General features: G+C 38.4%; 1 protein-coding gene across 13 annotated transcripts in view; it reads left to right on the top strand.

Annotated features, from left to right (window-relative positions):
- Nucleotides 1-15,473, top strand: part of TRERF1 (transcriptional regulating factor 1) — a 292,412-nt gene that overhangs the window by 87,931 nt on the left and 189,008 nt on the right. Inside the window, exon 1 of one of the 13 annotated variants that reach the window (XM_074236952.1) lies at nt 14,934-15,294. The exons of the other annotated variants lie outside the window; for them this stretch is intronic. The gene's annotated coding sequence lies outside the window, so the exon portion shown is untranslated. Of the gene's footprint in view, nt 1-14,933; nt 15,295-15,473 lie in introns of those variants that run through there. 13 annotated transcript variants of the gene reach the window in all.

Here is a 15,473-nt window from a genome sequence, read left to right as displayed (position 1 = left end):
TGATCAGTTCAGTGACTGACATGAGCTTGACCTTCTTTATGTCTGTTTTACCTTCGGTTTTGAGAGTGGGGGAGGAGGGCATGAGGTGGCAGTAAACCTTGATCACTGGGGAACGCACACAGAGCCTTCATTCTTGGTTGTTTCTGCCAACTGTAGCTCCAGTCAGGTAACCAGTAGATAGATATTTTAACTTTTGTATGAAATAGTGTCCAAAGTAGAGTCCCTAGGACCTTACCCATAAACTGGGTGGGGGTCTGTGCTATCTTTAATGGTGACCAGGCTATTTCTTGTGTTGGGCCTTTTCTCTCCAGAGAACTCTGAGTTCTTCTCCAGCTCCGAGATTCTGTCTTATTGAATAGAAATCTTTGGAATGTCCATAACTTTGGATTTGGGTGACCTGAGTTTAAATCTTGGCCAATTAAATACCTGTATGACTGTGGGCAAGTAATTCTCTCTTGGCCTCAGTTTTTTCATTTGTAAAACAAAAGTATTTGGACAGATGACTTGTGAGATTTCTTCCTGCTCTGAATCTATTGTCTAATGATAAAGATGATTGGAGTCAGTTAGTCTGTTTATATTAAAATGGGAGAGAAATGTGATTCCAATGAACTTCTGAGATAATGAATGGGAGATAGAATTTTCAATTTAATTTGAATAGATATTTATCAAATGCTTTGTATAAGGAACTTGGTGAGATACATGAACTAAGACAGATTATCTAGGGGAGAGAGGGACCTGTCAATCATGCATTTTATCTATCATGTCACCAACACTGTCCTCAACACTGGGATATGAATGTGAAGAATGAAAGGATCACCGCTGTTAAGTCAGTGGGCTTGCCTGTCTGGCCCTCAGCTCGATCTATGCAGTGTCATCAGTCTAGTTATAGGAAAAAAGTTTGAGCTATACTTGGATGAGTTATGTTTGTGACTTGCCTCTTAACCTAGCAGTGGGATGTTGTAAAGAGGCAAAACCGTGTCTGATGCGAGGGTGCAGACAGACTAAACCCTGTAGTCCATTATGGGATTTGTAAACCTCACAGTTGGTCTGCATGAGTCAAACTCCTTTTTCAGGGGCATTCTAGACTGCTCATTTAAATGAGTTGGATAGCTTTCAGAGTTGTGGAAATGGAATGAGAAATAATCAAATCTCTGGCAGACGGGCCACAGGTTTCAGTTCAAATCATATAGAATGGCTGAACCTTTTCTCTTTTCAGAGCCTACATTGGACCACATTTAGTGCAGGCAGGAGGTTTCTGGTGAAGTCCAGTGGTTTGGGCTTTGGGAGGAAATGAAGGTAGCTCTCAACAAATAAAAACAAAGCCAAGTGCTCAGAGAAGATTTAGTGGATGCCAGTTTAACCTCATGAGCTGAACATATTTGGTCTCTTTCTGTGTCTTCAGATCACAAGATGGAACTAGTTTCAATTTGAGTGTCTTCTGCCTCCCATTTTCCGCACATCTCACATCGACACATCACGTTTAGTTTTGATGGGGTTGGCTTCTCCGGCCCTCTTTTTGGCATCCAACTGTTTGGTATGAGGGAGGGTGGGAGGGAAGTACAGTTGGAAGTTTGGTGTGTTTTTTTTTTAATGAAGATATCGCTAGCATTGCCCCTCCCTCCCCTTTTACTCCCTGGGTTCCTCTATTACTACAGCTGTCCCTAGCCATCAGTTTTAAGTTTCTCCACCTTCCCTCTTTTCTTCCCTCCTGCTTTTGTTGGCCCTTGGAGATTTGTAAAACACCAGATTTCTAGTAAATAGTTTTGAATTGTGAGCCTCAAGCTTCTCATGTCCTGACTATGTGTCTGTTGCTCGGGGGCTGATGATGCTCAGTATGGGTTTAGGGTGGTTGTCTGGATTGAGTATGGGGAGGCAACATTTGGAGGGTAACAGATGAACATGGCATGGTCAAATAATTCCCCCCACTCTTGCTAGAGCCTCCACTCTACTGGAGAGAAGGACTCTTGTGTTTTTTTCCTGCGATCCATCAGTTTTTTTTGTTTTGTTTTTCATGCTTCTGGGGAAGAAGCATTGAGTTCCTAATCTCAGACCACAAGGACTGGCCTCCCCTTGCCTTTTTCCTTGGTCTTCTTCTTTTCAAATAGTCAAAGCATGCCTTCAGCAAAGGATCTTATAGCTGCCTTCACACCAAGGGATATAGATGTCCAGGTAGGATTAATGTGGTTTACTTCTCCCAGGTGTAAGTGGACTCTAAACAAAGAGGGAGATCAGCTATAGGTAGAGTGGAGGAGGAAGGCAGTAAGTGAATCCCAGTGGACCCTCATCAAGTCCAAAGTCATTAGAAGCAGAATGATAGGATTATAAAATGCATATCTTTTTTTTTTGGCAAGGCAGTGACTTTTTTTTGGCAAGGATTAAGTGACTTGCCCAAGGTCACGCAGCTAGAGAATCATTAAGTGCCTGAGGTAGAGTTTGAACTCAGGTCCTCCTGAGTCTAGGGCCTATGCTCTATCCACTGCACCACCTAGCTGTCCCAAGATGCATATCTGAAAGGGAAAGAATTAAGTGACTTGTCCACATTGCTAATTTTGTGAGAGGGTCAAGATTTGGACTGAACTCCTCTGAATTCTAATCTTGGGCTCTTCACTTTAACCCCATCTTTTGCTCAACCCTTGTGATCATGGCACATTAAAAGGCATAGAAAATAAGGGGTCATTACAAAATTTGCCATATATGTAGCTAATTCAGTAACTGATTGTAATATTTTCTTTTTTTTTTTATTTAGGTTTTTGCAAGGCAGATGGGGTTAAGTGGCTTGCCCAAGGCCACACAGCTAGGTAATTATTATGTGTCTGAGACAATGCTTAATGATTGGTTGATTGATTGTTAAAATGTCACTTGATCGCTTCGGTTTGAGGGCAGCATTTGTCTGTGCAACTGGAGACACAACAAGAGAATTAAAAAAAAATTTATTTTACAAAAAGAGGAAATAGGAGTGCCAAGAAAATTGTCTGAATAAGAGGGAAATAAGTTGTGTTGTTCATTTCAAAGGATAATAGGCTGACTTATTCAAGGCCCCCCCCCCCCTTCCAAGTGCTTGTTGGGTAGCAGTAGTTCTAAGGAATGACTTCTGTCCTTCTAAACAGTACTATCCTATTGGATTGCATGGTTTTGACTTCCCTTGGCTCTTTTTCAAACTCAGGCAAGAATGGGGATGTTTTATGTGGCAATAACCCATCATGAAACTCATTTGGTAGCAGTAGGAGTTTGTGTAGGGGTAGGATATGTGAAAGGGGGAAAGGGGGCCTTTGAGGATCATGATGGTGGGTCAAGGAAGAGACTTGCCAAGGCTTTCAACATAAATTACTGGCTCATTTTAACCAGTGGATAGTTTCTTAGGTCTGCATCTCCTTATGCTTTATCTTGGCTCTTGGGGATGTTCAATTCCCACATGTTTACTTATGTTATAAAACACCAGATCTGGTTGCTTATGTTCTAAGGCTTCTCTATTCATATTCTCTGCCTCGAGTTCCATAGCTGTGGAAGCAAGCAAAGAGAGCAACATTTCTCCTCTTTGTTGGCCTAGGTTGAGGCTGTGGCAGATTAGGAGCTTTTTATGTTGGATCTGAATCTGAATGGACTTGACAATGTTTTTCCTTTAAAACATTTTTTTAATATTTTATATTTACAGCACCTTTCTTTCTGAATATATCCTCCCTGCCCCCACACCACCTCTTGTAACAAGAAATAAATAACAAAGAGGAAATGACATCCTTGGTGTGCTGTGTCCCCCCCCCCCCCCCCCCCATTGGAAGGCAAAGAGCACCAGTGATGGTTGAGACTATCTGTAAATGAGCAGCCTTTATTTATGTGTGTAAACTGAGAAGCCTAGGAGGGGAGAGGAGAGAATGAGAAAGACAGTGCTGTAGATCAGGAGCTGGTAATGTGGACATAGGCTAGTGATTTGCTTGAATTTAAGAATTCAGAATTTTAAGAATTCTGGCTAAAGCCAGTTTGGTTGTCCATAGGAATTTCTTCACTAGTATGGTAAACTCCCTGGGGCAGAGTCTAGAAGGTGGTCTAAGGAGGGATAGATGTATTAAGTTCAAAGGAATTGGAAGATAGGTCTCTCCCCCTTCCCCCTATAAAAAGATGAGACTGCCATTAGTGAACTACATGTATTCTGGACAGAGAAGAAGGAAGCCAGAAAAAAAAGAAATAGAAATAGAACAGGTCTAGGGGCTAGACTTTTGAGTCTGAAGACACTCTAACCATTCCAGTTTGACTATGGGGACGGGTGGGGGTTGGAGGAAGTTGGATAGACACCATATACTCTTGTATACAGTAATTAACACGGTGCTTGGAACATGATAGTCCCTTAAAAATGTTTGATTGATTTTACTGTAGAAAGGGAGCATTCTTCTTGGAGGCAGATGAAATAGGAGATGATGACATCTCCTCGCTTTGTCATCTATGACTTTGGGCAAGTCGTTGAAGATGTTTAGGCCTTGGTTTTCTTCTCCATAAAAGGGGTGAGAATTAGACTAGCTGTTGAGATCCCTTTTATTGCTAAATCTGTGACAGCCCTTTGTTCCTGTGTTTTACACCAAGCAAAGAAGAATCTGCAGCCACATTTGCCATATAGCACATTAATTTAAGAATGAAATCCTTAAGCTATTCAGAGACCCTGCCCCCACTCTCCCCATTCCACCCTTCACCACATATACCACACTCAGGCTTAACCTCTAGGGCAGTTCCTGTGGGCTAGGTACAGTCCCATCCTCCTTCCCCTTACTCCATCCCTAATCATAATTTACTTGCTGGTACCCATTCCCTCAGGGCTTTGTTAAGTAATGACAGCTAGCTAATTGGATAATCATTCATCCTGCTCTTTTTGCCTATAAACATTATTAGGCCCCTACTGTGTGCAGAACACTGACAGGAAATGGGCAGTGGAGAGAAGTGTGAAGTTTAGGTAAGATTAATTATTTGCCTTATTTGAAGGGGCATAAATAAGATAAAAACACAGATAATTATGATATATATTATTTTATACAAAAGAGAGGTACAAAATAAAGTACCTCATTGTGAGGTTAGGGGAAGGACACAATTTCAAAGGAAATAAAGAATCTAGATCTCTTTCCACTAGAATTCTCTGCTCCCCTGCTCTTATCTCTAATCCATTCCTGCACTGTTGTGATACTAACCCTGTGTTAGTTTACACTCAGACAACACACTTGCATTTTAAAATCCAGAATCTTAGAATTGAAAAAGACCTGAGATCATGTGTTTTCAACCTGCAGCCCTCTGGAGCCCATTCTAGCCATTGAGTTTTATTGATTGTTTGGTGGTGATGATGCTTAGTATTCATGAATGGGATTTTGGATTCTATTTGAGGCATTTGAAAGGTTTTTATTGGACCGAGCAGCCCAGAAGAGCTAAAAAGTTGGACAGTCCTGATCTAGATCCAACCCTGAGTTTTAAATCCCCAAACCTTAAGGTAAACCATCTATAATGGTGGGAAGACTCAGACTCTGAATTTATCAGAGAAGAAATATTGCCTATTTGGGGGTGGGTAGGACTTTGGAGTACCCTTGCATACTACAGCTATAGCTACCCATTCACTCTCAACCATCACAACATCAGCACCACCACCAATAAAGATGATCATGATGACCATAGATTCAGAGCTGGAAGGAATCTTCTAATTCTCTGATTTTACAGATGAGAAAACTGAGACCCAGAGGTCATACAAGCAGTAAATAATAGAGTCATAATAGCTGATATTTCTATGTTACAAATCTCTTCATTTAAAACAACCCTTCAAGGTAGGTACTAGAAGTGATATCTCAGTTTTACAGATAAGGTAACCAAAGTACAGGATACCTTAATCATATATCAAAATCACAGCATATTAATAATATATCAGTAGCCTGTCAACTGATGGACATTCTGTATTTATTCAATTCAATCATCTTTCTAGAAAAAGTGAATATCAAAACACTGTTACTGTTCCAGTTGTGGATTCTTCATAGGATTCAGACCTGGAAGGGGCTTTATCTATCAAATGTTGAGGTTTGGACTTTTAAAAAAAATTAATGAAATTACCAAATACAAACCTAGTTTAGCTTTGGAATTAGGATTCAAAAACCAAAAGACATTATTACCATGATATCACTAGATTTATTTCACACCCCAGCTGAACCAGTTACTCCCAGTATGGAGAGAGCAGGTTTTAGGAGTAGAGCTGATTGCTAAGGGTAAAGATGAGGGCAGGAAAGGAAGAGAATAAAGAATGAAGTAACATAGTCTTTGCTCCCCAGTGAACCCGAAGAATGGGGAGACATTGACCAATCATCTAAGTCTTTCCTATTCTTTTGGGTAGACTTACTTTCCAGAGAACTTTATAATTTAAATTGGGAGAGGGAAAAGAGGCATTTTTTTAATATTGCTGTTTTCATGTGTATTTTAATCATTTAATCAACAAGTGTCAGACATTTTACTAGATGTGGGGTTACAAATATAATAATATAGGTTTTTACATAGTTAAAGAAATATACTTTAATATAGTAAGAGCTAGGTATATTATGTATACTAATAATAGTTAATCTTCAGTTCTTCTAGTTGTGTGAAACAAAGACATAATAATAGTTTAAGGGTGTGGTGGTGGGTTCCATGGCACACTCTCAACAATGAACTTCATGTGCTCTTTGAGCAGTGAAGTAGAGAGTCAAAGATAAAGATAGAACAGATTTAGGGAGTACACAATACTGTAGCGCTTTCTGGTCTGAAGGCATTGTAACCATTATAGTTTGACCATGGCAGCTGAAACAACTAGAGATGGTTTGACGATCACTGTATTTAGAACTGACTTTTAATACAGCTAAATTATAATAGTTAGCCTTCATGAAGTTCTTTACTGATAAGACCCCAGAACCTAGAAGAGTGCCTGGCACATAAATGCATATTGTTGGTAAAATAGCAATATCTAATTTGAATTCCCTTATGTAGTTCTTTAACTGTATATGAACTTTTATTTATATTTGCAACCTTTAAAGAAGATTTACAAAGCACATTTTCTATAGGATCTCATTTAATCCTGACAGCAACTTTGTAAGGTAGGTGCAGTTAACAGTAGTGACTAGAGTACTAGACTCAAAATCAGGAAATCTGGATTCAAATCCTGTCCGAGACACTTTTTAGCTGTGTGACCCGGGCAAGTCAGTTACCTTCTATCAGAGTTGTAGAGGATGAAATAGGGTGATACACAAAAAGTTACTTCATAAACTTTAAGACATTCTATAAGTATTGCCTCTTGCTATCATTTTACAGATAAGGCAACTGAGGCAAATAGAAATTAAATGATTTGTCCATAGTTGAGTGTCTGAGACAGTCCAACATGCTATTTTTTACTGTGGCTTCAAACTCAAATAGAAACAAATCCTAGAGGGTTCCATATTGACTTAGAAAAACTACAAATTAACATTATGTTATACTTTTAAATTATTTTGTTAAGCATTATATTGTTTCAAACTGGTTGGGGCTGTAATTTAGGAGTTTTGTGAGCCAGTAGGACACAAGTATTTGATATCTTTACTTCATACTATTTTATTCATATAGTTGAATTCAAATGAAGGATGATTTTTTTAAAGTGACAGTTGCAGAGAAACAGGTATAAATTATGTATAGAAATGATCTCAGTAAGAAAAGATCCAGAAACACTCAATTGCACTGTGCCAGATCATCCCTATATTTGGGTGAAATATAGGGCAAGTGTGTTAGGCCATTTAAAATGTGGGGAAGGTTCTATTCTGCATTCTTAGTAGTACATAGAGAGATGGGGGGGCTGAGGTGTCGATGGGGTAACTTTAATGATGTTTTATAATGAATTGCTGTTATTAAAGATTTACAAAGCCAGACTCATAGAGGGCTTCCTCTATTACTTATCCTGTACTCTACTGGGATTAGATGTACCAATTTTAGAAAGTAACAACATGTAAGAAGTTCTGGAGAGTGGAAGGATACTCACTTCCCACAATTCTTTAAAATTCTTGGAAACCTCCAATGATGAAATTCCCTCCACAAATGCACTTGTTGACTATTCCCACAACTTAGTATTTTAATGAGTTTCCAAGGTCACTGAAAGTTGTATTTGATTTATCCAGGATCTCATTGCCAGATATGTCTCAAGTATAGGTTTGACCCCAGGACTTCCTGATTCAGAGGCTGACAGTTTTGAAGTTTCATACTTTGTTAAAGTTTCCTTATGTAGGGGCAGTTAGGTGGCACAGTGGATAGAGCACTGACCCTGGAGTCAGGAGTACCTGGTTCAAATCCGGCCTCAGACACTTAATAATTACCTAGCTGTGTGGCCTTGAGCAAGCCACTTAATCCAGTGCTATAAAAACTTAAAAAAAAAGTTCACTTATGTGCTTGAGAAATTAACATTATTTAGGGGAGGACTTAGTTTATCTCTTGGATGTGACATTATGGAAAAGCATCTATTTTTTTCCTGATCTAGGGTCAGAGACAGAATTATAGAATTCTTATTTTTTCCCCGTTTCTTTTTGAGAAGAGATGGATTCTATTATATTTTGTTACTTTATTGAAGTTATTTCTTTTTAAATTAAATTGTATTTAAAATAAAGGTTAGTCTTCTTTTCCCTCTGACTCCCCTCTCCCCACTGAGAAAGCAAGGAAAACAAAATTTTTATTACAAACATTTTGGTTAAGCAAAACAAAAATTTCTCAGTGGCCATGTCTAAAAGAAAATGTCTCAATTTGTGCTCTGAGTTCTTCACATTGGGGCAATTAGGTGGTATAGTGGATAGAGCACTGGAGTCAGGAAGACCTGAATTCAAATCCAGCCTCAGATACTTAATAATTGCTTAGTTGTGTGACCTTGGGCAAGTCACTTAATCTCATTGCCTTAAAATAAAATTAAAAAAAGGTTAGTTCTTCACTTTTCTGTTATGCAGAAATGCAGAGCTATGCAACCTGTTTCATTATGAATCCTCTGGAAGTGAGTTGATTAGAATTCACAAATTTTACTTGTTGTTTTGTTTAAATTAATCAAAATCTACCTTCTTTCCCCCCCTCCCACTGAGAACATAGGAAAAACAAAACCAATTACATACATGTATAGTCAATCAAAACATTGACTCGGGGCAAATAGGTGTCGCAGTGGATAAAGCACCTGGCCCTGGAGTCAGGAGTACCTGAGTTCAAATCCGGCCTCAGATACTTAATAATTACCTAGCTGTGTGGCCTTGGGCAAGTCACTTAACCCCATTGCCTTGCAAGACAAAACAAAACATTGTCTCATTCTAAATTTTTCTAAAAGGAGGTGAGAAGCATGTTTTCTATCAGTCCTTTGGAACTTTAGTTGATCATTTTGCTTATAAATAAGCATGTTAGCACTAATCATATTTATATACCATAATTTGTTGATCTATTCCACAATTGATGAGCACCCCTACTCAAATTCCCATTCTTTGCCACCTCAAGATCTATAAATTTTTGTTTATATTTAGAGTTTGTTATGTGTAGGACTAATCTTTTACTTAATTTACCTTTCCTCTAATTTTCTATCTCCCTTTCTCCCTTCTCATCTTTCCCTCCTATTTCACTGTTAATTGACATATTTCTGTACCCAACCATGTATGTGTGTATTTTTCCTTCTTTTTACTAATTCAAATGAATTCAGATTCAAGTGGTAGGCTCTTCTGTCACCCCTTCATCTAGATGTTTATTTGTACACCTTCATTATATGAGATAATTTCCCTAAGCTTTGTTTTCCTCCCACTTTCTGTTTCCATTTTTTCTTAACATCATAGACATAACAGAATCACTTACAAATGTTGTCTAATTGAACTCCCTATATGATCCTCAATGATGATAGGGATTATAATGGACACAAGTCTCATCTTGCCATATTTGAATGGAAAAAGTTCATCCTTGTTTAGTTTTATATCCTTGTATATTCATGTTTACCTTTTTAAAAAAAAATGTTCACTTCTAACTTTTATACTTCAGTTTTACAATAGCTTTAACTTTTTCATCAGGAATGCTTGGGAATTTTTTTTTTTTACATTAAAGGACCATTCTCCCTCTTCCTCCCTCTTCTCATTATAATTCAGTTTTTCTGGGTAAGTTATTCTTGAATATTCTGGAATAGCATATTCCAAGTTTTTTTGTTTCTTTATAGTGATGACTCTTAAATTATACATGATCCTGACTGTAGTTCCTCAAATTCTTAAATTCTTGCCTTCTGGATACTTGTAATATTTTTCTTTGACCTGGAAGCTCCCTGGGAATTTTCATTTTGGGATTTCTTTTAGGAGGTGACTGGTTGATTCTTTCATTTCTTATTCTTTAAAATTTTTTTAAAAAGTTAACAGGAAAAAAAAGGGGGGCGGCTAGGTGGCATAGTGGATAAAGTACCGGCCCTGGAGTCAGGAGTACCTGGGTTCAGATCCGGTCTCAGTCACTTAATAATTGCCTAGCTGTGTGGCCTTGGGCAAGCCACTTAACCGCATTTGCCTTGCAAAAACCTAAAAAAAAAAAAAGTTAACAGGAATTTAAAAAAATTACTGGGTCCCTTCCCTGAATTCCTTGTCCCTACCTTCATTAAGCAAATAAAAATCAAACCCCCAAATTAAATACATAGTTGGATAGTCAATTACCACATTAACCATGGCCAAAAATATCTTTATTTATTTTAAGTTCTTCATCTCTGTGTCAGGAGGTAAGTAGCATGTTTCATTTTCATTATTTTTGACTCATGGTTTACCATTACTATAATCAAATTTCTCAAGCCTTTCGGAATTGTTTTTCTGTATAATAGTATCATTGAATAAACTGTTCTCTTTAGTTCTTCTCACTTTTCTCTGCATCAGAGTTCTTTTGAAAATGAAAATGTCCATAATTTAGTTACTTTCATAAACCAGTATTTGTTTGCTCATTCCCCAATGGTAGGGCATCCACAAGAAGAGCTGCTTTAGATATTTCTGTGTGTATGTGTGTGTGTGTGTGTGTGTGTGTGTGTGTGTGTGTGTGTGTATTTTTTTCCCCTTCTATTTTGATTTCTTGAGAGGTATAAGTAGCTTAGTAGTGTTATAGCTGGGTCAAAGGATCACTGATAATTTTCAGTTCTTCGCCCCCTCCCCCCCAATTCCTGTGTATCCACTTACAGCCATGTACCCAGATCCTCCTTGATATCAGAAGTATGATGTAGAAGGAGACATCATGATTGAAGGGATGGGGTGTGGCTTGGGGGGGATAAGAGAGATGGGGCCTTGAGAACATTTACCCCAGACTTTGCTGCATGCGTTTTTCTAAAGTTTCCTCTTCTTTTGAATACCTTCCTCAAATCTCCCTAGCCACATTTCTCAGAAACCAAGTCACTGAATAGCTTTCAGGAACTATGCCTATTGCTTTTCCTCTCCCACCTCCCCTCTTAAAAAAAAAAGACGAGTAGTATAATTTTTTTTTTCTTTCTATGCACTTTCCTCAAGTTTCTTCCTAGGTTCATTTGTTCTAATTACCCTTCAAGGGAGTATCTATTCCTACCTAATATTCCCTTTTGTTGTAGCTCTAATTCCAGGGGTGAGTTTTGGGACTACACTGAGTCCTCTCCCTTGGCTATTTTGAGATTATTTCATCAGGGATTGATTTGTTATTGTCCTTCATTCATGAAGGGGACCAAAAGGGCATCAATTCTCCCTCTAATCTTTGAACCTGTGATCTTTAAGTTGCTCCATCAGCTTGAGTTTCCTCTTCTATAAAATGAAGGCTTTGCATAGTAGGTTATACTAGGAACACCTCCTGCATCTGTAAAATGGGTATAGCCACCTCCCACTCTCACTCAGACTGGATCAAGGTCCAGTCTGTTTACCTATGACTGATCAGAACAATTTGAGCTCAAAAGGCTCCACTACTGGTTAGACACAAACAGTCCTTATGAATATTTGGAGTGGTGATGTCTCTAAATTTGTACATCTCTTGTTTCTTTGGAGCTATTGCAATTCTGCTTTGCTCATAGAGCACAGCAACTTCTTTGATGAGGGCATACCAACGTGGGACATCTTTGGCCATTGTCTCTCATGTCTCACCATCAGTTTCAAGCTCTTCAGAGAGAACTTGAGACTGTCCTTGTATTGCTTCTTCTGACCTCCTTGTGAGTACCTGCCTTGTGTGAAATTTCCACAAAATGGCCTTTTAGGTAAATTTTTGTTTTATATTCAAACAAAGTGGCTAGCAAACATTGGATCATAAAAGAAAACCAACTTTAGTTATCAAAGTATATTAAATTTTTTTAAAAGTTTGCCCCAAGTTAAGAACTTCTGATCTAGATAAAAGTTCATTTTCTTGAAACTTTTTTTTGCAAGGCAGTGGGGTTAAGTGACTTGCCCAAAGTCACACAGCTAGGTAATTATTAAATATCTGAGGTTGGATTTGTACTCCCCACTCCAGGACTGGTGCTCTATCCACTGTATCATCTAGCTGCCCCTCTCTGGAAATATTAATGAAAGTGGGAATTTGAGATGATGAAGAACCTCATCCAAATTAGTGATTGAGGTATGTATTGCAAAATATTCCATGAATATTTCTCTATAAACTAGAATCATAGGAGCATAGATTTAGAGCTGGAAGGGACCTGAGAGTTTCTCTCTTCTATTCCACTCATTTTATATGTGAAGAAACTGAGGTCCAGAGTTGATAATTAGAATAAATTCAGTTCAACTGATATTTATTAAATGATTAACTAGATATCAAGCTTTGTGCTAAGTACTGGCGATATAAAGATAAAATTGAAAACAGCCCTTACCCTCTAAATTCTACTTGGGGAAAAGTCACATTTAGATAGATGTATATTTTTGGGGTGGTCATATCTAGATAAGTAAATTTTTACAAAGATAAGATTGACAATAGTCTTTACTCTCTAGAAATTTAAGTACTCCTTGAAGGGAAGTCATATTTAGATGAATTTTGGGGGGAGAGTTACATTTAGATAAACTTTGGGAGGGTGGAGGGTAAAACGGCAGTCCTAAAAATTGGAACGAATTGCAAAGTATAATAAAATAATTAAATGAGAAACCCAGAATTCACAGTAGGCTTCTCACATTTCAATGGTATATCATAAAAATCTTTAAAGAGAAAGTATTTTTAAGGGGACCCAAAAGATGGAAGTCTAAGGAAAACCTTCTGAATTTAATGATTTCTTGGTTGAAAAAGCTATTGATTTGAGCTGGGAAGTTCCCTTTATCATCACATCATCATTATTAGGATGGTAAATTTTGGTAGAAGGAAGAAATGATGGGAAGATGTTATTTCCATAGTAAATTCTGAATTGGTGGGTGCCTAGTGGGAGAGGCTTTACCTTACCTTACTTTATGTACTAACTTCTCAATGGAGGGGGTGTGGAGAGGGAGATTTTAGAAGATATTTTGTGTAGTTTCTTCTTTCTTATTGGAATTTTCAGTTTTGAGCCTTAAATGAGTCATCTTTTTATTTTGGAAAAATAAGCTAATATTGGTGAAAGGGCTGGCTCTGGTTGTCTAAAGAGGAAGCCAAACTGATAGTTTCTGTCTGTGTCTGAGGTGGGCCAAAGGGAAGCATTGGTCTAAATAGTTACTAGATTTTGGAGTGCTTCCTTATCCTCTTTACTCTGGAACTGGTGTTTTTTGAGGGGGTATATCTATGTGTACGGATATATATGTTGTGTTTGGGTATAAAATTTATTTTAAGGGAAAGAAATTAGTCCCAAATCAGAAGCTTAATGCATATCATGGTACTATTGAAAAAGTGTTGAATTTAGAGTCAAAGGATCTAGGTGTGAATTCTGATTCTAATATTTATTATCTATTGTTTTGGACAACTTAGTGGAAAGTGCCCAGGATTGGAGGCTAAGGACCTGTGTTCAAATATGACTTCTGTTACCTGTGTGTGTGTGTGTGTGTGTGTGTGTGTGTAAGCCTAACACCTTTCTGGGTCTATTTCCTGGGTTTTAGACTTGATGTCATCTAAGGTCAATTCTCCCTCTAATCTTTGAACCTGTGATCTTTAAGTTGCTCCATCAGCTTGAGTTTCCTCTTCTATAAAATGAAGGCTTTGCATAGTAGGTTATACTAGGAATACCTCCTGCATCTGTAAAATGGGTATAGCCACCTCCCACTCTCACTTGCTTAATAAAACCTTAGAGCTTGATGGAAAAATATGAGCAGTTGTTTTTATTTCTTCTTCACCAAGCAGGCATTAGAAAATGCTAAACTTTAGTAAGTGATATGTGGAACCCTCATGTTTAAAGGCTGTGAGAGGAGGTGAATCAAAAGAGAAGCTCGATGTCTTTGGGGGATCTTTTCATCCAGTGAGGCGGCCAGGTGGATTAATGGTTAGAGCTCTGGTGTAGACTCAGAAAGACACTGCTTCAAACTAGCTGGGTAACCTCAGGCAGGTCACTTTACCCTGTTTGCTTTTGCTTCCTCAGCTGTAAAATGGGGTTAATAAGAATAGCATCTACCTCCTCTTAGGATCAAAGAAGCATCAGCACAGGGGCTGGTTAATTTAATAAGTACTTATTCTCCTCTTATTTCCTTCCCTTTTCCCCTCTTCCACTGGGGATTGGACAACTGATAAAAGGTGAAAAGCACTATACCTGAAAAGTCAATCAAAGCAAAGTCAATCAATAAACTATGTGTCAGTACTTAAATGCTACCAATTAAAAAAAAAAAAGACAAAAGATAGTCCCAGCCCTAGAAGAGCTTCCAGTCTAATGGAGAGACAATGTGCAAATAGGTATGATAAGGCAAGCTACAACCAGAGGAGTAGGAACTAATTAAGGAAGGGAGGATGCTAGAGTTAAAAGGTGTGTGTGTGTGGGGGGCTTTCTGTAGAGGGTGGGGTTTTAGTAGGGATTTAAGGAAGCCTGGGAGGTCAGTGGGTGGAGGGGAGGGAGACACTTGGGACAGGTGGAGAAAATGCCTGAGATGTTCATAGGGAGTATCATTTATGGAACAGAAGAGTACCTGGGTCAGGATGGGGAGAGTAAAGTGTGAGCAGACTGGAAAGGTAGGAGGAAGGGCTCTGAATGCTAAAACATTTTGTTATATAGGATCTTGGAGGCAATAGGAAGCCCATGGAGTTCATTCAGTGGGTGGGTGGTTGATATGATTAGACCTTTGGGATATATGGGTCTAACCCTGACAAAGTCTTGAGAGCAAAATAGAATAAGGAATACTGGTTCTGAAGCTAGGCAACTGTGAATGGAAGCCTGAGTGCTGAAAATTCTAATCTTATTGTCCTTCTGACTCATGGATGTGTGACCTTGGTCAGGTCAGTTCCCCTCTTGGTTGTTAAAATTTCCCACCATTACAAGATGAGCTTAGAAACCCAGGCCATTTCATTGAATCTATGAGCTCAACACACTGCCAAGCAGAGTAGAACTTGGTTCTGGTGGGTGAATGTGCTGGGTAGAGTGGTAGAATGTCAGCTCCTTGAGGGCAGGAGCTAGT

The sequence above is a fragment of the Macrotis lagotis genome, chromosome 5 (assembly GCF_037893015.1).
Source record: "Macrotis lagotis isolate mMagLag1 chromosome 5, bilby.v1.9.chrom.fasta, whole genome shotgun sequence".
Classification (NCBI taxonomy): Eukaryota; Metazoa; Chordata; class Mammalia; order Peramelemorphia; family Peramelidae; genus Macrotis; species Macrotis lagotis.
Note: the sequence above shows the minus strand (reverse complement) of the source record. Positions and strands in the feature narration are given on the sequence as shown.